The sequence below is a fragment of the Artemia franciscana genome, chromosome 10 (assembly GCF_032884065.1).
Source record: "Artemia franciscana chromosome 10, ASM3288406v1, whole genome shotgun sequence".
NCBI lineage: Eukaryota > Metazoa > Arthropoda > Branchiopoda > Anostraca > Artemiidae > Artemia > Artemia franciscana.
The window spans coordinates 810,137-832,342 of NC_088872.1; the positions used below are offsets into that span (position 1 = coordinate 810,137).

General features: G+C 34.8%; 1 long non-coding RNA gene across 1 annotated transcript in view; it reads left to right on the forward strand.

The window, feature by feature from the left end:
- Nucleotides 1–10,709: 10,709 nt before the first annotated feature.
- LOC136031634 (uncharacterized) overlaps nt 10,710–22,206 on the forward strand; it is a 34,822-nt gene continuing 23,325 nt past the window's right edge. Inside the window, exon 1 of the long non-coding RNA XR_010618546.1 lies at nt 10,710–10,911. This is a non-coding gene — a long non-coding RNA (uncharacterized LOC136031634). The remainder of the gene's footprint in view (nt 10,912–22,206) is intronic.

Genomic DNA, 22,206 nt, shown 5'->3' on the forward strand with positions numbered 1-22,206 from the left:
GGATACAATCTAAATTTAATACCATACTATAAATCATATCGTTTCACAAAAAAATGACCACAACGATTTCAAAGGAAACAAAGGTCATTCACAAAAATACCAGCGTAAATGCAAAAATATCCCAGAAAAAAAAAACATAGAAAAATAATCAGGAAATCTTATTATGACTAGGATCATACACCAGAATAAGGGTTGCCATTACACGCTGTGATATCATTCTCAACTACTAAAAAGTACAGCAAGACAACAATTAGTACTGTATTCAGAAATTTTGCTTTAACTGAAGGAGGAGCACAAAATTTTGAATTTATGAACATTGCATTTTCATTAAAGTTATAGAACCTTGCGACGGCGTACTGGATAAGTCCTCTGCTTCTAAGTCAAGGTTCGTAGGTTCGATTCGACGCGTCGCAAGGAAATTCTTAATCTTGGAGATAAGGCTTCAAAGAGCTCACGATTAATATTAATTAATTAAAGTTACAGACTTAAATGGAGAGTACTAAAAGCCATGAAACTGCCTCCAGGAATTAAAAAAGCCTTTTTTTTATTTGCCAAACACTTTACGGGATACAAAAACTGCAAAATAAAATGCATGTTTTCACACTCTTTTTGGCATTCAATAGCTTGCAGGGAGAAAGTTTTTCTTAGCTATCAAGATACTACAGAAACTACGCAAACAAATTCCGAGAATACTAACGTCATAAAACAAAATCTCAACAGTAGAAAAAAACTGTACGACCACTGAGCCAACAAAATGGCTTATGGCTAAAAATGGCAAAATGGCTACAAAATTGCCACTAACTTTACAGGAAAAAAAATATATTTGGACCTTAGAGGTTTTCTGACTGTTATTGGTGATCAGTTGCTTGCAGAGCAAGCTTTTTTCAAAACTGGAACAGAGACCACTGGTAATTTACAGGAGCGAAAATGCAAGTGTCGAAAAAAATTCACCTGTGCCATCTAATGTTTATTGGCATTTTTTCAGTGTAATAATGCTGCAAATATAGTGTATTTGCATAACTAATGTAGTGATAAATGTTCGATCCAAGATTCTGAAAAAAAAAATACAAAGTTTGAGAAAATGCAAAGAAACGGTAAGTGTTAGATGGTGTTTTTTTTTTTACTCTAGCACCAGTTCTCACTCTTATAATTTGCCATTTCCCTTTGGCTTTGGAACAAGATTTAAGGTGGCGTTTGTTTTTCTTTATTTTTTTATTGGTTTAAAATTTTATGTAGAAGGTAAAAAGGAAGAAACATATTTTAAAACCTAATAAAGTTTTACGCATGCTTAGAGACTATTAAGATAGAAGAAAACAGACTAAACTGATAAATTAGGCATGATGAATTTATGAGGATGACTTTACGAATATCAAACTGACAGAAGATTTGACAATGATGTCTTCAGAATTACAAAAGCTAGAATAAATCCAAACATGATAAAAATTCAGAGTTATTGCCAAGGAACTTCAAGCCTGAAGAAAAGTGGATATTTGACAAAAAGAGAGTAGATAAAAAAAGAGTAGTAGGAAAAAAGGAAGAAACATATTTTAAAAACTAATAAAGTTTTACGCATGGTTAGAGACTAATAAGATAGAAGAAAACAGACTAAACTGATAAATTAGGCATGTTGAATTTATGAGGATGACTTTACGAATGTCAAACTGACAGAAGATTTGACAATGATGTCTTCAGAATTACACAAGCCAGAATAAATTCAAACCCCATATAAATTCAGAGTTGACCATGGATTGGTGAATTTTATAATTTATTTACACTACTTTGTCAATTTTCTATTGAAATAAAGAACGTCACTGTTAGCGACACAGAGCTAAAAAAGAGTAGAGAACCAAGTCGCCAAAATTAGCGGAAACAAGCTTGAATTGGGCCTCAATTCTTCCTCCCTCCACGGTTGACATACTAATGCGATAAAGATTTTCCTTAGGTTCTCAAGAGCATGGAGATAAGAAAAAATTTTTGGGTTTGAATCCTATTAACTTTGTTATTGATATCGTTCTAAAAATTGAAATGACTATGCAGACCAGCACTTTGTCACAACACAACTTTCCATAAATCGAATTTGGCTGTTCCTTCCATCCAAAAAAGGTAAGACGCACACTTAAAATGCTGACTACCTGTTGACAAGTATCTTGGCTGCCTTCATAATTCAGTTACACGATTCTACACAGGTAAATGAAGTAATCTCGAAGTTGCTCCTTTTATTTCAAGCTACAATGAAATACCATGACTTATATTTAAACATTTCCAGGCTTTTTGTCTATCGTCGTCAGTTTAAATGGTCTCAAGTTCTTTCAAATGCTATTAAAAAGAAAGAATATGCTCACTTTCACTTCTAGCTATTTTCTGCCTAAAGATGTTTCTAGAACACAACGATTTCAGATTTAATTGAAAAGTGTATAGCTTGGCACTATAATTTTGCGAAAAATTATTTTTATTGTTCTTGCTGCTTGTATGGTCTTGAATTAAATATAATATCTTAGAATATTTGTCCAAATATATTTAATGATATAGTCCGAGAAGCCATTAGTCAACCTTTTAGTTCCTTTTTAACCTGACATTCTTCACAAAGAAATAATTTTCTTCAGAACTATGATTCCCATTTCGAGAACTATAAGATAGACCATACAACAAAACGATAATAGAAGGTCACACAGTCTTTGAAAAAGAAAACACATCACACATAGAGGGGAATTTATTAAGGGTGGAGGCAGAGTTTCAATACACGCAAACTAGATTTAATATTCTTAAAATTTCAGAGTTTGCTCCGAGAAGAGAGATAAAGCAAGTCCAAAAGCTCACCAGCTATTTGTGTGCCTAAGCCTTGTATTCTACACCCTGTGCAGTAAAAAACAATCAAATGTACCTTTTATTTATTTTAGTGTTCACTAGCTTTTTCGACCACAAACGTTTGACAGAAATAGAAAGGAACTTTAATAGATTAATTATTTACTATTAATAAGTGGTAAAGTACTGATATTCTTCTTCTCTCTATGGTAGGAGGTGCACAAGGACAATAATCGAGTTCTTTCCTCTTTTTCACAATCTGAAAAAGACAATGGTTCATATCTATAGTTAGGACTCTTGGAGGAATTTAATCAATTAGTCTCAGTTTTAATATTTCGATCTTCACCTTAAAAACTACTTTTTAAAACTGGGGAAGAACACAACCTTTTAAAGCTTCATTGAACGGTTCAGGGCTTTTTCACTGGGAACAAAAATTCTTGAGAACTAGTTTTCTCGTACTGGGGCTGGTAATGAAACACAGCATACTGGAAGTTTTTATCTGCTGATTCTCCCAATTACTCTTTCTGTAAATTATTTGTTTGATGGCTTTTCGATAATCATAGCTAGTTTTTGGTAAAACATCAGAATTTGTGTTTAGCTAAGTTGTGACGGTGGTCACTTTTATCAAGCGTAAACAACCAGGCAACGGTAATATATAACTAATTATGTGTTATATCTCCGAGCAACATTCCATTGGATTCTAAATTTTGTTTCATTTCGTTAGTTTTTAGAGCTGTGTAGCCTTATTTTTTCTATATGCTCGCCATCTGTAGGAATGACATAACATTTTTGACCAGGGAACACTTGTGCCAAATTGGTTTTTAAGAACTGGTACAGACGTTACGACAAGGGACAGACAACTTTTCTGCGATTTTGAAGGCGTGGCAAATTTTCTCACAATAAATGTCTAAAGTGTAATCTTTAAAATCAAGTAAAATCTTGAACATCATGCACTTGTAACTGATAGGGCACTTTAACTTATCTCAGGAAATTTTCATAATTATGTTGATATAACACCGTGTCAATTTTTACCACTCAGTTTTGATAAAGTGTTTTTTGGTTGCACAGTTGGTAGTAGATTAAAAGGGGACACTAAAAGATAGACCAAAATTCTTGCTACATGTATATATATACACACACACACACACATATATATATATATATATATATATATATATATATATATATATATATATATATATATATATATATATATATATATACGCTATGACATTCATTAACCTCAAAATACACTACAATACTAAGATTATAACACAAGGACAAACTCATAAATTCAAATTAAATTATAAATTACCAAGAATGGTCTCTCTGTGTCATATCTGTACCAACAAACTTTTCCAACTCCTTAATCCCTATAAAACTTCTGTCACTTACTATAATATCCACCCATTCCTCCCTTGTATATCCCCCTAGAAAAATTTTCTCCCTCAGACTATTCAAGTCCTTACAATTTCCCCTCCCAAACGATGTAATCCTTCCTCTCCGATTCCGCGCATTGGGAAAAAGTAAGGATCTATCTGCAAATATCCTTAGTGCTGCAGCAGCAACAGAGTACAAGATGCTTCCCAAACTAGGGAACGTTTTTGAGACATTCATTCTTTAGTTAGATACTAATTACCCTGCCTTAAATATAAGTCGAGTATTTTTTTCTCTAATGTTTCTCAGGCTCACCCTCCGGTACCTTATATCCTTCTGTGAAGAGGTTCTCTCACTAGACCAAAGGATTGGTATGACCGATTTCTCTATATATTTTTGATGGGCATTTTTCGTTAAAGGATCATATTGGACTAATTAAAATGAAGATCTCAAGGAGCCTTGGAATTTGAGGAAGCTAAAACACATTTTTCTTGGATAAATTTCTAAAATTATATTCCATTGCTTACTTCAGTTCTATGTTTCTTATTGCCCTACTATATGGATGCCAACTTTCAACCCTCTATTGAAACCACTGTCTAAGTTATCAGAGGAAAAGCTCTAGTTTTGCCTATAGTAAAGAGCCAGAATACATAAATGCATTATTATTTTCCCAGAGACATTTTATATGGAAGGGATGGTCAAATAAACTTCAGAGGGGGCTCATTCGATTGGAAATTGAAAGTTTGGTTCCTTTCTTAGGAATCAAAAGTGATTGAAGGGTAGCAAGTCCCCCTCCTGTGCCCTTTTCCCCCCAAATGCAACAGAATTTTGAGATAGCAATATTGTTCAAAATACTCCAGAGGTCAATAAACTTTGCCACTGGGGTTATAATTTATTAACTGTGACGTGAGTATTCATCTGAAATTCTACCCGCTTTAGAATTTATTTGTTCATCTTAGCTTCTGTCCTTTTTGGGTTTATTTGTTTTTTTTTAGTGATTTCTGGTTATTTAAAGTTGGAAACAGTATAGTAAATTACTTCTTTTTAACTTTAGGAGTAACAAAAAGTCATATTAATTTAGTTCAAAATCAACACGGCTCTTTACCAGAGGTGCCATTTGGGCCAAATCTTGGGGTGGGCATGAACTCCATCTTGGCCCTCCCCCTGACTCACTTCATGTCGCTTAAGAAAAAATGCGGGTTTTGGCAGCACACCGATCAAATATTCTAAGTAAAAACGCATTTTCAGCACCTGTATGTTGCTTGGAAATGTCCTGCAACTGAATGTGGACCTCAGCCACACTGACCTCTTCCTCAACAAGAAACTTCCTTGTTTAAGTCAGCAATACGTCGTTGAAAGTAATCTTCATTAACATGCTGAGGGTTGTAACCAAAATTTTGGTTTTCCTTCAGCAGAAATCTTTCAGATCAAATATATTTACAAAAAGGAAAAATATAACCAGAGAAAAAAATATTACAACACTCAAGGTAACAAAAGATGAAACACTGACGTTTCATCTTTGCAAAATCGTCAACAAGCTGGTCGTAGTCCAATTTCCTGCTAAATCTTTCTCTGCAAACATCAAAAGGAGGTGACTGAGACAATCGTCTCCTATTGTAGACTGCAGGTAGTTTTTCAATATTTCTAGGCTAGAAAACAAACGCTCATTGCTTGCTGTTATCAAAGGAAGTGTGGCAGCAATACAAAGTACTTTAAATACTTCTGAGTAAGCCACTGGTAATGCCTGAAGATGGTCGACAATGTCTAGAAAGTTTTCCGGCTTTTTCTCCTCATCAAGTAAGAAATGCTTGGCAATACCAGCTTGAGATTCGAGAAGAATGTCGTTGATATCCAGCTCGCCGTAAAGAGCAGAGAAATGCTTGAGCATCTCCGTGTCCATAAACTTGGATCCAAGGCTTCAAGTCTGCTCAGCACTGGCAAATTATCTGTGAACCTTCTGTAAAATTCGGCTAGTAGATGGTCGATAGTCTTGGAGTACTCTCGCTTCATTTCATCCGCCAAAGTAGTAGTCCGATTTCCAGATTGGATGAAGTTCTTTCCTAGCGTCAAAGCTGTCACAAACTGTTTCAGGTCCTTTGTTATCTTTTGAGTTCTGATGCTATTGGCTATTAATACCTTTATATTTACCTAACTAAAAAGTTAATAGGCTTAATGATGTAAAGTCTTCTACTTCTCTCTGTGCTCTTGTCTTTAGAGTCTTAAGGTAGTGTTGGCCTACAATCTGGGGTTTGGCCGGTAGAGGATGTCAAGTGTCTCTAACTTTCATATGGTTTATGTGTTGAGCACAAAAATGTTTACTTAAACATATGATATAGAAAATGTACATAAGACAAGGACAGAAACAGAATAAGAACTGACTCGAATAATCTAAAACGGTGGCTTATATTCACTAAAACAAAGAAATAAACATCGGAAAATTTGACAGGAACTGACCTATTTCAATCTGTCAACTTAGAGGAATTACTGCAAATATTCAGGATTTATAATATTAATATAATCATCTAGGAAATGGGCATTCGACAGAACTTGAGAATTTATTATGTATCTAACCTACTTTCAAAGTTTAAAATGATTAATAGCAAATAGCATAATTACCCCAAGGGTCGTCAGGTAATAATACTCTTTGGTTAATAGGCACGCAGTAATTTCAAATCAATTGGACGTAATGGATTATTATGGCCGGCAAAGGGTCCTTTGTGGTGGAAGCTTGGGCCCCCCTGGAAAATCTGAGGTGGGCATTTGCCCACCCCTGACCCCGCCCAAATGGCGCCTCTGCTCTTTACTCGTTTTTGAAAAAAAAATTTCGTTGGGAGTTTTTTAAATTAATTTCTGTGGGTTTTTGATTGCCAACGTCTTATCATTGTTTAATATTACGAAAATATGTCGAGTTTTTCTACTTCAGGATTAAAATTTTGGATTCTGTTTAACTTGTTAACTTGCATAAGGTAGTTTGAGTGGTAGCTTTAAATGTATTCAATGTATCAGTGACTGTAGCCTAGGAGTATACTTGGTGTGGTGTCAAAAAGATTTTAAAGCCAGGGATCATTTTGACAATCAGAATGGAGAAAATATGTTTTGATCCAGTTCAACATTCCCCAAAAATATTGGTCTAAGACCCTTACCTTCCCAAGATACTGCAGATGCCATTTAGCAGCCTTGTTACACACAATGCTTTTCATCAATATTCGTCACCTTCCCTAAAGATTCCCTGAAAATTTCAATTGAAGTAGTAGTAGCAGTAACAGGCAAGAGTAGCAGTAGTAGTTGCAACTGGCAAGTAGTAAGTGGTCGCAAGTGGTGGTGGTAATCCCAATTAGTAGAAGTAGTCTCAAGTAGCAGTGATAGCTGCAGGTAGTAGAAGTGTCGTAAATAATAGAAGTAGTTCGCAAGTAGTGAGAGTAGTCAGAAGTAAAAGTAGCAGTACTAGGCGCTAAGTGTCTTTTGGTCAGTTTAACATCCTCTAAAGTTTCAACTTAATAGACATAGCAGTTTCTGAGGCATTACTGATATGCACTTTAGATAAGCTGCACACACAGTATAAAGTTTTATTTTTTTTTCAAGATCCCACTCATCATTTCCTGAAAGTTTCACTTTTATGCTCTAAATCTTTTTGGACACCTGGGATCAAACACGCCCCCCTTTCCGAATAATAAGCCCTATATGAAAAAATGGACAGCTTATAGCCCTTGCGCTAAGAGTTGTTGGGGGTTCACGTCATCTCAGGAGGCCCAGTCTTTGACCTCTTGACTATCTTGAAAAAATGACTATCTTTAAATTTTCTCTGATGTCTTTGATCGGAAGGAAGCTAAAAAGGGCGCGGAAGTGTGACTGGTTGCCTTTCGGTCACTTCTGACTCTTAAAAAAGCGCACTAAAACTTTAAATTTCAAATCAAATGGCAATTAGAGCGTTGCCCTTCCAAATTTGTTTACTTATCAAAATCCTTGCCAAGTAAGAATCCTCTTCACATTTATCAACAGTTCTATAATTTGAATGTTCAGTAATGTGCAGTGTAATTTACGACCTGGCTAAACAACTACCTTTAATTTTAAGATGGCAGGTACCGCAGCTATATTAACTAATAATAATCTTGGATCATCTGGATACAATCTAAATTTAATACCATACTATAAATCATATCGTTTCACAAAAAAATGACCACAACGATTTCAAAGGAAACAAAGGTCATTCACAAAAATACCAGCGTAAATACAAAAATATCCCAGAAAAAAAAAACATAGAAAAATAATCAGGAAATCTTATTATGACTAGGATCATACACCAGAAAAAGGGTTGCCATTACACGCTGTGATATCATTCTCAACTACTAAAAAGTACAGCAAGACAACAATTAGTACTGTATTCAGAATTTTTGCTTTAACTGAAGGAGGAGCACAAAATTTTGAATTTATGAACATTGCATTTTCATTAAAGTTATAGAACCTTGCGACGGCGTACTGGATAAGTCCTCTGCTTCTAAGTCAAGGTTCGTAGGTTCGATTCGACGCGTCGCAAGGAAATTCTTAATCTTGGAGATAAGGCTTCAAAGAGCTCACGATTAATATTAATTAATTAAAGTTACAGACTTAAATGGAGAGTACTAAAAGCCATGAAACTGCCTCCAGGAATTAAAAAAGCCTTTTTTTTATTTGCCAAACACTTTACGGGATACAAAAACTGGAAAATAAAATACATGTTTTCGCACTCTTTTTGGCATTCAATAGCTTGCAGGGAGAAAGTTTTTCTTAGCTATCAAGATACTACAGAAACTACGCAAACAAATTCCGAGAATACTAACGTCATAAAACAAAATCTCAACAGTAGAAAAAAACTGTACGACCACTGAGCCAACAAAATGGCTTATGGCTAAAAATGGCAAAATGGCTACAAAATTGCCACTAACTTTACAGGAAAAAAAATATATTTGGACCTTAGAGGTTTTCTGACTGTTATTGGTGATCAGTTGCTTGCAGAGCAAGCTTTTTTCAAAACTGGAACAGAGACCACTGGTAATTTACAGGAGCGAAAATGCAAGTGTCGAAAAAAATTCACCTGTGCCATTTAATGTTTATTGGCATTTTTTCAGTGTAATAATGCTGCAAATATAGTGTATTTGCATAACTAATGTAGTGATAAATGTTCGATCCAAGATTCTGAAAAAAAAATACAAAGTTTGAGAAAATGCAAAGAAACGGTAAGTGTTAGATGGTGTTTTTTTTTTTTACTCTAGCACCAGTTCTCACTCTTATAATTTGCCATTTCCCTTTGGCTTTGGAACAAGATTTAAGGTGGCGTTTGTTTTTCTTTATTTTTTTATTGGTTTAAAATTTTATGTAGAAGGTAAAAGGAAGAAACATATTTTAAAAACTAATAAAGTTTTACGCATGCTTAGAGACTAATAAGATAGAAGAAAACAGACTAAACTGATAAATTAAGCATGATGAATTTATGAGGATGACTTTACGAATATCAAACTGACAGAAGATTTGACAATGATGTCTTCAGAATTACAAAAGCTAGAATAAATCCAAACATGATAAAAATTCAGAGTTATTGCCAAGGAACTTCAAGCCTGGAGAAAAGTGGATATTTGACAAAAAGAGAGTAGATAAAAAAAGAGTAGTAGGAAAAAAGGAAGAAACATATTTTAAAAACTAATAAAGTTTTACGCATGGTTAGAGACTAATAAGATAGAAGAAAACAGACTAAACTGATAAATTAGGCATGTTGAATTTATGAGGATGACTTTACGAATGTCAAACTGACAGAAGATTTGACAATGATGTCTTCAGAATTACACAAGCCAGAATAAATTCAAACCCCATATAAATTCAGAGTTGACCATGGATAAAAGTACAGCAAGACAACAATTAGTACTGTATTCAGAATTTTTGCTTTAACTGAAGGAGGAGCACAAAATTTTGAATTTATGAACATTGCATTTTCATTAAAGTTATAGAACCTTGCGACGGCGTACTGGATAAGTCCTCTGCTTCTAAGTCAAGGTTCGTAGGTTCGACTCGACGCGTCGCAAGGAAATTCTTAATCTTGGAGATAAGGATTCAAAGAGCTCACGATTAATATTAATTAATTAAAGTTACAGACTTAAATGGAGAGTACTAAAAGCCATGAAACTGCCTCCAGGAATTAAAAAAGCCTTTTTTTTATTTGCCAAACACTTTACGGGATACAAAAACTGCAAAATAAAATACATGTTTTCGCACTCTTTTTGGCATTCAATAGCTTGCAGGGAGAAAGTTTTTCTTAGCTATCAAGATACTACAGAAACTACGCAAACAAATTCCGAGAATACTAACGTCATAAAACAAAATCTCAACAGTAGAAAAAAACTGTACGACCACTGAGCCAACAAAATGGCTTATGGCTAAAAATGGCAAAATGGCTACAAAATTGCCACTAACTTTACAGGAAAAAAAATATATTTGGACCTTAGAGGTTTTCTGACTGTTATTGGTGATCAGTTGCTTGCAGAGCAAGCTTTTTTCAAAACTGGAACAGAGACCACTGGTAATTTACAGGAGCGAAAATGCAAGTGTCGAAAAAAATTCACCTGTGCCATCTAATGTTTATTGGCATTTTTTCAGTGTAATAATGCTGCAAATATAGTGTATTTGCATAACTAATGTAGTGATAAATGTTCGATCCAAGATTCTGAAAAAAAAATACAAAGTTTGAGAAAATGCAAAGAAACGGTAAGTGTTAGATGGTGTTTTTTTTTTTTACTCTAGCACCAGTTCTCACTCTTATAATTTGCCATTTCCCTTTGGCTTTGGAACAAGATTTAAGGTGGCGTTTGTTTTTCTTTATTTTTTTATTGGTTTAAAATTTTATGTAGAAGGTAAAAAGGAAGAAACATATTTTAAAAACTAATAAAGTTTTACGCATGCTTAGAGACTAATAAGATAGAAGAAAACAGACTAAACTGATAAATTAGGCATGATGAATTTATGAGGATGACTTTACGAATATCAAACTGACAGAAGATTTGACAATGATGTCTTCAGAATTACAAAAGCTAGAATAAATCCAAACATGATAAAAATTCAGAGTTATTGCCAAGGAACTTCAAGCCTGAAGAAAAGTGGATATTTGACAAAAAGAGAGTAGATAAAAAAAGAGTAGTAGGAAAAAAGGAAGAAACATATTTTAAAAACTAATAAAGTTTTACGCATGGTTAGAGACTAATAAGATAGAAGAAAACAGACTAAACTGATAAATTAGGCATGTTGAATTTATGAGGATGACTTTACGAATGTCAAACTGACAGAAGATTTGACAATGATGTCTTCAGAATTACAAAAGCTAGAATAAATCCAAACATGATAAAATTCAGAGTGATTGCCAAGGAACTTCAAGACTGAAGAAAAGTGGATATTTGACAAAAAGAGAGTAGATAAAGAAAAGAAGCGGTATGATTGATAGCAAATTCGAAAATTAAAAACTACCATCCTTCCTACCTTCCAGCGATCTGCTAGAAAGAGGCAAAAGCGAATGTTCCAGTGAAACTGAACAACCATTAGTAATATTTTTAATTTTAAGGGATTAATGTCAGTATAGAATTTTTGCAATATTTATTGTTTTCTACATAAAGCTTTTCTGTGATGTAGTCTATAGATATGATTCTAGGCTTAAAAATGAACTTGTTACATATGAGACTTGTATTGAATAGGTTTTTATGTCAATTTTTTGGTTTATCTTTTTGCAAGAATATTCTTGGAACTTTTACTCTTTATATGTGTTTCGAGGTTCAAAGGTAAAAATAGCAATGCAGGATACCTTGGAAAGAAAAGAAAACTTAAAGAGAAAATCTATTTAAAAACTGTGACATTAGTAAATGTTCGGAAAAAAATGTAAAATTTAGATACAAATTATGCAGGTTTGCAGTTTTAAGAGATTTTTGTTGTTTTCAAAAGTCAAGGGATTTTTCGACCATTCGTCGGATATGTTTTCTTCTTAAACCAGTGAAAAATCTGAACTTAAAAGAGTCTTTAGAACAGGCAACGCTGAAATATTAATTTTCTTTTCAAGGTATCCTGCATTGCTATTTTTACCTCTGAACCTAAAAACATATATAAAGAGTAAAAGTTCCAAAAATATTCTTGCGAGAAGATAAACAAAAAAACTGACATAAAATTAATTCGCTAAATATCCCAAAACAATAAAGCTTTCTACTGTTTCTGCTCCTGCAGGCGGCTTTTAATTCGTTGTTTGAAATAAAACTATCTGGTACAAATTTTATAAATATATATTGATCGGCGAGCAAAGTTTCTTTATCCGGGTTTGCTGAACATCCATAGTGATCCAAAATAGGGTCAACTATAAGAAGCAAAAAATAAATTTTAGCAATATCTAGTATAAAAAAGGACCAAGTTAACCAGTAGCCCTCTTCTAAAACTTCCAAGACGTCTCGGGCGTTTTCATCTCTCTCATTTTTTTATTTTTTTAGATTTGCAACATCAAGTTTCAGAATCCAATCATTCAGGATTGTGATTAAAATTGAACAGGTGTAAAACAGAAAGAGGGATAATGGATATAGCCACAAAAGTTTTGGGGCTATATAAAGAATGATAGTGGAAAGGGAAATGTTAATACCCATGTTGTCCTTTCGTCCAGGTAATTTGCTCTGTGTCTTGGCCATTTATTGAAGCTGCATATACTTGGTGCAGTAATAAAAAGAAAGTAATAAAAAGAGTACGAGAATAAGAAGAAACTGGACATTGCTGATGATTTTAGAAATAAAGATTTTAAAAAGTTTTGGGGCTATATAAAGAATGATAGTGGAAAGGGAAATGTTAATACCCAGGTTGTTCCGGAAGTTGATTCATGGCCTGATTACCTACAAAATTTGGAAGGTGATTGTGTAGATCTTCAGGAGGTAGCGCATAACCCAAAGGAGTTTATTTATCCTATGAGGGAACATGATTACGATTTAGTGGGTTATGTGAATGGCCAAGAGATTAAGTCGATATTTAAGAATTTAAAAGGTGGTATTGCTGCGGGTGTTGATGGTATAAATAAAATTATTTAAGAATTTTCTTTCCATTTTAATGCCGATAATTGTTCTTCTTTGTAATAAGGTGTTAAGGTCAGGGCAATGGCCAATCGCTTGGAAGACATCATTGTTTATACCACTTTTTAAGAGAGGAAACCCGAAGGCTCATGAAAATTGTCGTTTAATTGTGCTTGTCCCTGCCTTAAGTAAGGTTTTGGAGAAAATATTAGATACTAGGCTTTCCAATTGGTTAAATAAAAATAATTTAATACATGAGGAACAAGGAGGTTTCAGGATAGGGCATGGGAAGACAGATAGTGCGTTTATTTTAAAGGCATTAATAGATAAATATGGAAAGGGTAAAATTTGTCTTTATGCGGGATATCTGGATCTCCATAAGGCTTTTGATAGTGTCGACAGAGTTATTGAATGATGTCCTGCTAAATATTGGCCTTCCCCATTCATTTTTTAGATTGATAGTGAGCATGTATACTTGTGAGTGGAATTATACAAGTTGGTAATAGGTTCTTGAAGCTTTTTGATATGAAGCGGGGAGTAAAACAAGGCAGCACCCTTTCACCTAAGTTGTAAATATTCTTATTAGTGATGTTATTAACTTTCTAGAGAATAGATGGGCTCCGAAAATTAGCCTAGGGACTCAAAAACTATCTCTCTTATTATTTGCAGATGATATTGCTTTGGTGGCTAATAAACCGCAAGATCTACAGACACTTTTGAATCTCATAGAAGAATATTCGCAGATTATCCAGCTTTGTCGCAATGACCTTGAGTAGTTTTTCCACACGATTAAGCGAAGCCTAGAGTAACACACAGCAGACACTTGATAACATAAATCGGAGTCGATACGTCTTCAGGGTCCAGTTTTTTAATAAGGTCGAGAATATCGTTTATATTATTTGTAGAGGCTTTCGCGCGAATGCACCGGGGGCAATTATCAATAGGCGCAATCTTTGCCCAAAAATCATTTCTTGTATGAGCAATAACGTCGCATTCAAAAAAGTCTATTGTGCGTTGAATAATACTATCGTCTTGAATTCCCTTATCCTAGTTATTTTTCAGAAAATTCATTACAGGGCAGTGCATATATTCGCAATTATCCTTAGCTTTTTTTTAGTGGCGTAAAAATGATCCAATATGCTTATATAGGCGTGAATTATATAGTTGCAGTTGGAAGTAGGGCTGCCAACCTGCAAACTATGATTAGGCTTAGAATTAACACTTACTTGAAACCAGTTTTAACTGTAATGAAATCCAGAGACGGTCACCACTTTGATGCTACCAATTGAAGACTGAGCTGAAACTATCACAGGATATAATTTGGACTGAAAACTTAAATAAAATAAATTATGAGTTTATTTTAAATTTGAGGCATTTTTGTCATTCCACTGATCATAGAGGACTGTCGGTCAGTGAAACAACTTTAGAAGATTTGCTTTCGTCAGGATTATTCATTTGCTTACGGGGAAGAATGATTGCTTTTATTGGCAAATAAATAACAAAAAAAGAACATAGATCGCTAACAGCATATATAAAATTCCCTCTAATGGTACGAAGAATATTAAAATACTCAATAAAGCAAAAGCAACACACCCCGCAACATACCGTATAATGGCTAAACAGAAAAAATCTAAAGTCATTTCGTTATCACAATTATTTCTAATAAGTTTTCTGTATCTACAATTATGAGTCTAAAAAACAATCGTATTTTATACGTATTTTTGAACTTTCAGGTACTGTTCTAGATTGAATTAATCTCTCTTTTCTACTCTCTCTCTTTCTCCCTCTCTCTTTTTTTCTCTCACTCTTCCTCTTCCTCTCTCTCTACAAGAGAGAGAGAGAGAGGGGGGAGAGGGAGAGAGAAAGAGAGAGAGAGAGAGAGAGAGAGAGAGAGAGAGAGAGAGAGAGAGAGAGAGAGAGAGAGAGAGAGAGAGAGAGACAAAAAGAAATACATACAAACCCACCGAGTCAGAAACACAAAGACTGAAAAAACATTGTAGGAAAAACAAATACTATACATGCAGAATATCGTGGTTGCAGCCACTTTTGTTGAGTTTTTGCAACCACGATATTAGACAACCCAGCTTTTTCTTTCCATTTTTTCTCCTCAGCTGGCTAGGCACAGGAAAACCATAGAGAGCTGTTTAATGGCTCATTTTAAGTGAAATTGCTAAATCTAGTGTTTTTTATAATTAGAAATCAAATAGTTTTAAAAAGAGAATCAATTTGAACAAAACAAAATAGATTTTCATGCACAATCTTGATAAATGATGTTATAATCATATGGGCTATAACCATATATGATGTCATAAGTGAATGTCGAAAGTAAAACAGTTCAAAATAGGGATGATACCTTTTTATTGACAGTGAAATATAAAATTATTTAACTGGATATTTCGAACACATATATACAGTGTTCATCATCAGCAGTAAAACTAAAAGACATGAATAAAAATAAACAAAATTTATACCTAATAAACTAATTACTCTTATTTTTTTCAATGCAACAGCCGAGGCAAATCTCTTTGACCTTTTTGGTTCCGGTTCATCAGAATTAACTGACATATTACGTGGACAGAGGTCATAGCTCTTAGGTGAGGTGATATTTACTTTATTTGACCTCAGTAAATTATCATAAATTGAGTTCAATCCAAATTCACCTGTATCTAAGTTTATGGAATTATTCTTGAAAAGAATTTTTTTAATTTCGATTGTTTCCCTGAAAGTTTGCTTTAAACCTTGGTCCCTAGAAATCAAAGAAACATTTTTTAACAAAATGAAATGATTTGGAAAATTAAAGATATGCTCCGAGAGGGCCGACGTGAAATCTTCAGGTTTGGTATTTTGCTTTAAAGACGATGAAATGAAATTATAATGTTGTAGCAATCTCGTTTTTAAATTCTGGTTAGTACGTCCCACATAAGAGCTTCCACAAGTACATGGAATTTACGTAATATTATACGTTTTTATCTTTTAGTTTTCAGTCAAGAAATGCTGAAGTTAAAATATAAACAGCAAAAATATTTATTGTGTTTAACCAATAACAATATTTTTTTTATTGAATCTAGAACAATACCTGAAAATTCTAAAATACGTATAAAATACGATTATTTTTTAGACTCATAATTGTAGATACAGAACAACTTAGGTAACATATAAGGCAAACTATTGAAAAAATATGATGTTTTATAAAATTTACCAACAAAATAAAGATAACGATGTCAAATTAGCATTTGCTGATGGAAAGGACAGAAGAAAAATATACAGTTTTAATGACTATTTTGATATTGTGGCAATCGTTGCAAAGGCCTTTTTAAGATTAGGATTGAAAGCGGGTGACAGTGTATGTATTGTTGCAACCAATCGTCCAGAATGGTGTTTTTCACACTTTGGTGCCATTGAAGCAGGAGGGATAGCCGTAGGAATTTACCCAAAACACAAAAAAGAAACAATAATATATTGTTTGAAAAAGTGTTCGGCGAAAATACTCATATCAGATAGTAGAAAGCTTATTGATGACATCCATAAAACTGAAATCCCGCAATTAAAGGCCATAATTTTTTGCTGTGGCAAGGATAAAATCATAGCAGAGGAGAAATATTATTCCTGGGCTAGGCTTTTAGAAATCGGTAAAGCTGAAAGCCAGGAATGTTTGATGGAAGCTAAAAGAGGAATAAAATCCGATTCATGCTGTTTGATTCATTTCGAGGAAGAATCCAAAGGTATTCCACCCAAAGGTGTTAAGTTAAGTCATCAGAATATCTTGGAAAGTATTACCGCAATTCAGGATAAAATGGGTTTGGAAGAAGAATTAGCCAACAAAGGCAAACCAAACAGGATCTTAAGTGTGATGCCAATTAGCCATGTAAATGCCCTAATGACGGATATCTATATCCCTTTATTAAAGGGTTGGTCCGTCTACTTTGAAGACATAACAGAAAAGGACTTCCATTTAATAAAATCCTTAAAACTGGTCAGGCCCTTATATTTTTTTGCAAGTCCGGTCTTGTTAGAAATAATTAACGATTTTATTTCTGACGCTCGCATTGTGAGGTACAAAAACATATCGACGAAACTGTTCTTCGGGACTTTTTCTTCTGAAAGAAAACATCGCCTAAGAAAATTAGCTGGTATGGATAAATGCAAAAAAATATTTTGTATTGGAGGTCAGAATTCCAAAATTTCTGACCATGTTTTTAATAGCTTATTGCGCTTGGGTTTTCACATACAAGAAGTCTTTGGATGTAGTGAGACTTGCGGGCCCCATTTGTGGGCTGAGTTCAAAGCCAAAGAAGGTTGGGTCTTCACTAGCCATAGTGATCAAAAGGCTTCTATTCTGGAAAAAAGTGAGCTTGTATTGAGTGGAAAAAATATATTTTTAGGTTATCTTGGGGATGAAGAAGCTACAAATAAAGCTATTAAAGATGATGGGTACCACACGGGACACATTATCAAAAGTATGAAGACAAGAGATTTCTATGATTTCGAAGCCAAAATTGAAAACGAAATCAAGAAATCTCTGCCATTTGTTCATTATACACTTATAATTAAGGACGAAGAAGAAAAATGTATTGACATTATTCTTTACCTGAAAACCTTAAGAGAAGAAAATGAACGCCGTTTCCACCAAGACGTTCGCAACTTAATTAATAGCTCCTTTTCGACAGAAGAAGTAGATGCAATAATGAAAATGTATTCTTCATTTTTTGAAGAAGAAAATATGCAATTCAAAATAAAAAAAAGACTTACACTAACAGCAAAACATTGGTTCAAAAATCACGCTTCAGTGGAAGTTTATGAAGTATCAGACATACAAAAGCTTTGGAATGGTGATGTTACAAGTAAAGTTAAAAACGTAATTATAGACCTATTGCGTCCAATAGGTATTAACTGCAATATCAACATCCGGAATGTTGGAATTGAGCCGGAAAATACTTCGTTTGCTGAAATGGGAGCCCAATTGAAACCTAAATGTGATCTTTTGCATGAAAAGTATGAAAAAGAGAAGTTGGATGGGCAAAAAAAAAATTTAATTTGCTTGACAAATAATCATCCTAGACCTTCTGCTTCCAATAGATAAAAAGCACAATGCCAATATCCGGAATGTTGGATTTTAGCCAGATTTTAGTCGCTTAAAATACCCGAGTTAAGCCGTGTTTGTTTTGTTTGATAAGTTAGTTTGTTCAAACCATTATAATGTTCTTTCTCCATTTCACAGCCGTTAGCTTTCATTTGAAACGGAAAAATTATATGAAGTGGCGAAGTAGTTTTGTATATATTTAGAGATCGTTTTGTCTCCTTTTTTTAAAAGGATTAAAGGGAATGGCAAGTCTGGACCCAGTCTATACATTTCCATCATCCCCAAAGAAGCAAATATTTACAGTGATGGTAATTACAATGGTGGAATAGAATAGAATAGTACTTTATTAACAAGCAAACTTTCACAACATAAAAACTTCCGATTAAGTAAAATTAACGCAGTAAACCAAAGAAAAGTTAGTTGTTTTTTTTTTACACGCCTTCAAACAAAACTTAAGCTAGGACTATCCAAAAAATTCACCAATTAGTGAGACACAATTTTTATCAGCCGGGGGAATGACGAGTTCGGACCCGGTCTATGCATTTCCATCATCCTCAAAGAAGCAAATATTTTCAGCGATGGCAATTACAATGGTACAACCATGGTGTGAACTCAAGTAAAATTAAAGCAGTAAAAGAGTCTATGTCAAAAGGCTTGCGACTAATAGAGAAACTATGAAAAGAAAGCGTGCCCAGGAATCACATCAACAGCGTGAAAACAGGCTTGCGTCTCAAAGAGAAAGCGCCAAAAGAAAGCGTGCCGAGGAATCATAAGAGCAACCTGAAAATTTTCACCTGGCATTCAGGTACAGCCCAGTCGATGATTATAGCTTGAGTAGATGTGTTCAAATCTAATGGTGAAACAATGGGAATGTGTTGAACCTCAGGAAAAGTTAAACTTCGTCAACTGGATACACCAGAGGAATCCTAAATGTGATCAAGGAGGCACACTCGTGCCTCTTTAAAGAGGTGAACCACGACAATGTTAAGCGATCTTCGGTTCCACTGGTAGCAGAGGGATATGGAGGGATGCATTTCGTAGCCCGAGCTCCAACTAAGAAACCTGCCAAATTTCATTCCCCTCCGACTTTTCCTTCATGGGGAAAATCTGGCCGAAAGTTTCGACCACCCAACCCCAGCCCCCCTTTAACGTTGTCCGATCGGGCTGAAATTCACAAATTAAGGTCCCCTAGGGCCCAGGAGCTTATCCGCGAAATTTCAGCTCCATCCGATAACTCCTTCCCTGTTTTCCAGAAACCACGCATAGCCACTTTTTGTTCATGTTCTCCTTTTTTTTTCCTCGACGCCTACAGGTCACAGCCGAGACCGGCTCTGGGTGTACGAAGACTCATTCGACGCGGAATTCTCCGAGTAAGTGCCCTGGAAAGTTTCGTCGGAAAATCTTAACCCCCCGATTTTCTAGCTTAGAAAAACCCATTTCCCCATTGAAGGTAAAATTTTCTCTTGTAATAACATCACTTGTTTGAAAAATTCTTATACTAACAGCGGCTTGGCGCAGTGGAAGCGTGCTGGGCCCATAACCCAGAGGTCGGTGAATCGAAACCACTAGTTGCTAACTTTTTAAAATTTTTAAAATTAGGTAATTTTGTCAGTTTGAATTTATTGATACAGAAAGGAAGAAAATAAACATGGAAACATGTGATCAGAATTACATACTGGAATGTTCACAAGAATTTATACTGAAGCGGGGATAAGGCTTGATGGAAGCAAGTTAAAAGAACCATTTAAATTGATTTCCTAATTGAAGCCGTTGGTGAAATTTTCTATTGTAATAACTTGTTTGATAACAAGCATAACAGCAGCTTGGCGCAGCGGAAGCGCGCTGGGCCCATAAACCGGAGGCGGGTGGGTAAAACCCACTAGCTGCAAAATTTTTATTTAAGCTGCTAAACTATTAAAATTATCAAAATTAGATAATTTTGTCAGTTTGAATTTATTGATACAGAAAGCGAGAAAATAAACATGGAAAATTATTATTAAATTACATCCACCATGGATTGCAGAAAAACGTACAGAAATAATATGAAAAAAACTTCGTTTTCTTAAAGAGTTAAAGAGGCTGCGTCCCAAAGTCGAACCTTAAAACGTACACGAATTAGGAGAGGCAGTTTTTTACTGTTTTAAAAAGAAGAATTGAGAGACAGAGTCAAACTTTATCGTAAAGAGCGGGGCGTTGATGAGGAAGCAGCCTCTTTCATTTACGAATTAAAAGAGGGCCTTTCCGAAGCCAAGAGCGGTGAGGTTAGGGGGGCGGCAGCCCCCCACAACAAAAAACCTGTACAAAAGAGTCTTTAAAAGCGGGGGGTCTGGGGGGCGGCAGCCCCCCAACTGCCTCTCCTAATTCCTGTACGTTTTAAGGTTCGACTTTGGGACGCAGCCTCTTTAACTCTTTAAGAAAACGAAGTTTTTTTCATATTATCTACAATTATGAGTCTAAAAAATAATCGTATTTTATACGTATTTTAGAACTTTCAGGTATTGTTCTAGATTGAATGAAAAATTTTTTATTATTGGTTAAACACAATAAATATTTTTGCTGTTTTTGTTAAAATTGATTCTCTTTAAAAAAAATTTTTGATTTCTAATTATAAAAAGCACTAGATGTAGCAATTGTGTTGCGACAGCAACACTTTGGTTTTGCCCCGGTCTTTTTCCCTGTGCCGCCGATCTCTGCTTATTCCTAGAAACTGGTAAGGGTCTAACCAGTGCGGTTTTTACGGAAAGTGTGGACCTCAGGCCGGATTGATGAATGTGACATTACATTTTGGAAAGCTCCGCATAACTCTTGCCTGGGGCCAAAAAGGCTGGTTTTTGCATGTCCACGAGCCAGAGCCTATGATGTGCGAAGTGAAGTGGAGTTATGTAGCCTATGTCAGAGAGGAGTATCTGAAGTTGCGCAGCCAAGCTTTCGTTTCATCAAACCATGTTTCTGCTTTCGAGTGGGAAGCTCCGTTCTAGCAGGCAAGCAGGCAGGCACTACTTTCAAATTGAAAATGGACTAAAATCTGTAAGTGATTTTACCCGGCAGTGATTTAAAGTGATTTTAACATGCGGCAGTTACCCGGCCCCAAAGCCAATATATCTTCTTTGAGTGATTAATAGAAAAATTTACAGAAGCAAAAAAGCGGAATTTTTCCACGGATCCGAAAGTGCTGCCGTGATTTTGGCTGGGTTTATCATTTGTTTTTTTCAGACTTGGGATTGAGGTAGAGAAATATTATCAGATGTACCTCTTAAACTTTGAAAGTTCTGTCATTGCTAAAGAAATTGGAGCTTATCCTTTGCTCCTTTCTAAGTGGTGACGTTAGAAAGTTGGCCTACGCCAAAAAAAATCAACTTTTGAACTAAGAAAGATATAATTTTTTTTCAATGGCAATCGATAATTCTTGATGAGCCGATCAAAGTGTATGTCATCCATTTTTTGCTACAAAAATTCCTTCATGAGATATACTAGTTTACAAGTTTCAAGGGGTTGACAACTTCAGTAGTAGGGTACACACTGAAACCAAAAATAAGCCGATTCCAATTATGAGACGTGTAGGGGACTTGTAAGCAAAGGTCGGCTGTTAGCTCATAATCATCTTTGGCAGTGAGGGGTTTGCAAATTTTGCTATTTGGTGTACCTATTATTTGTTTCCAGTGTATTTGATGATAATACCGAGTTGGTTCCAGTGGTAAGACATGTAGGGGACTTGTAAGTAATAATCGTCTGTTAGGTTACAATCATCTTTAGTGAAGAGGGGCTTGTAACTTTTGCTAGTTGGTGTAGCCTACCGATACTCACTGTAGCCTAGAATTAAGTGTTTACGCAACGACTACAAACGATAACGTAAAACAACGAGGCAGTTTCATAATGATTAATAGAGTGTCATCTATG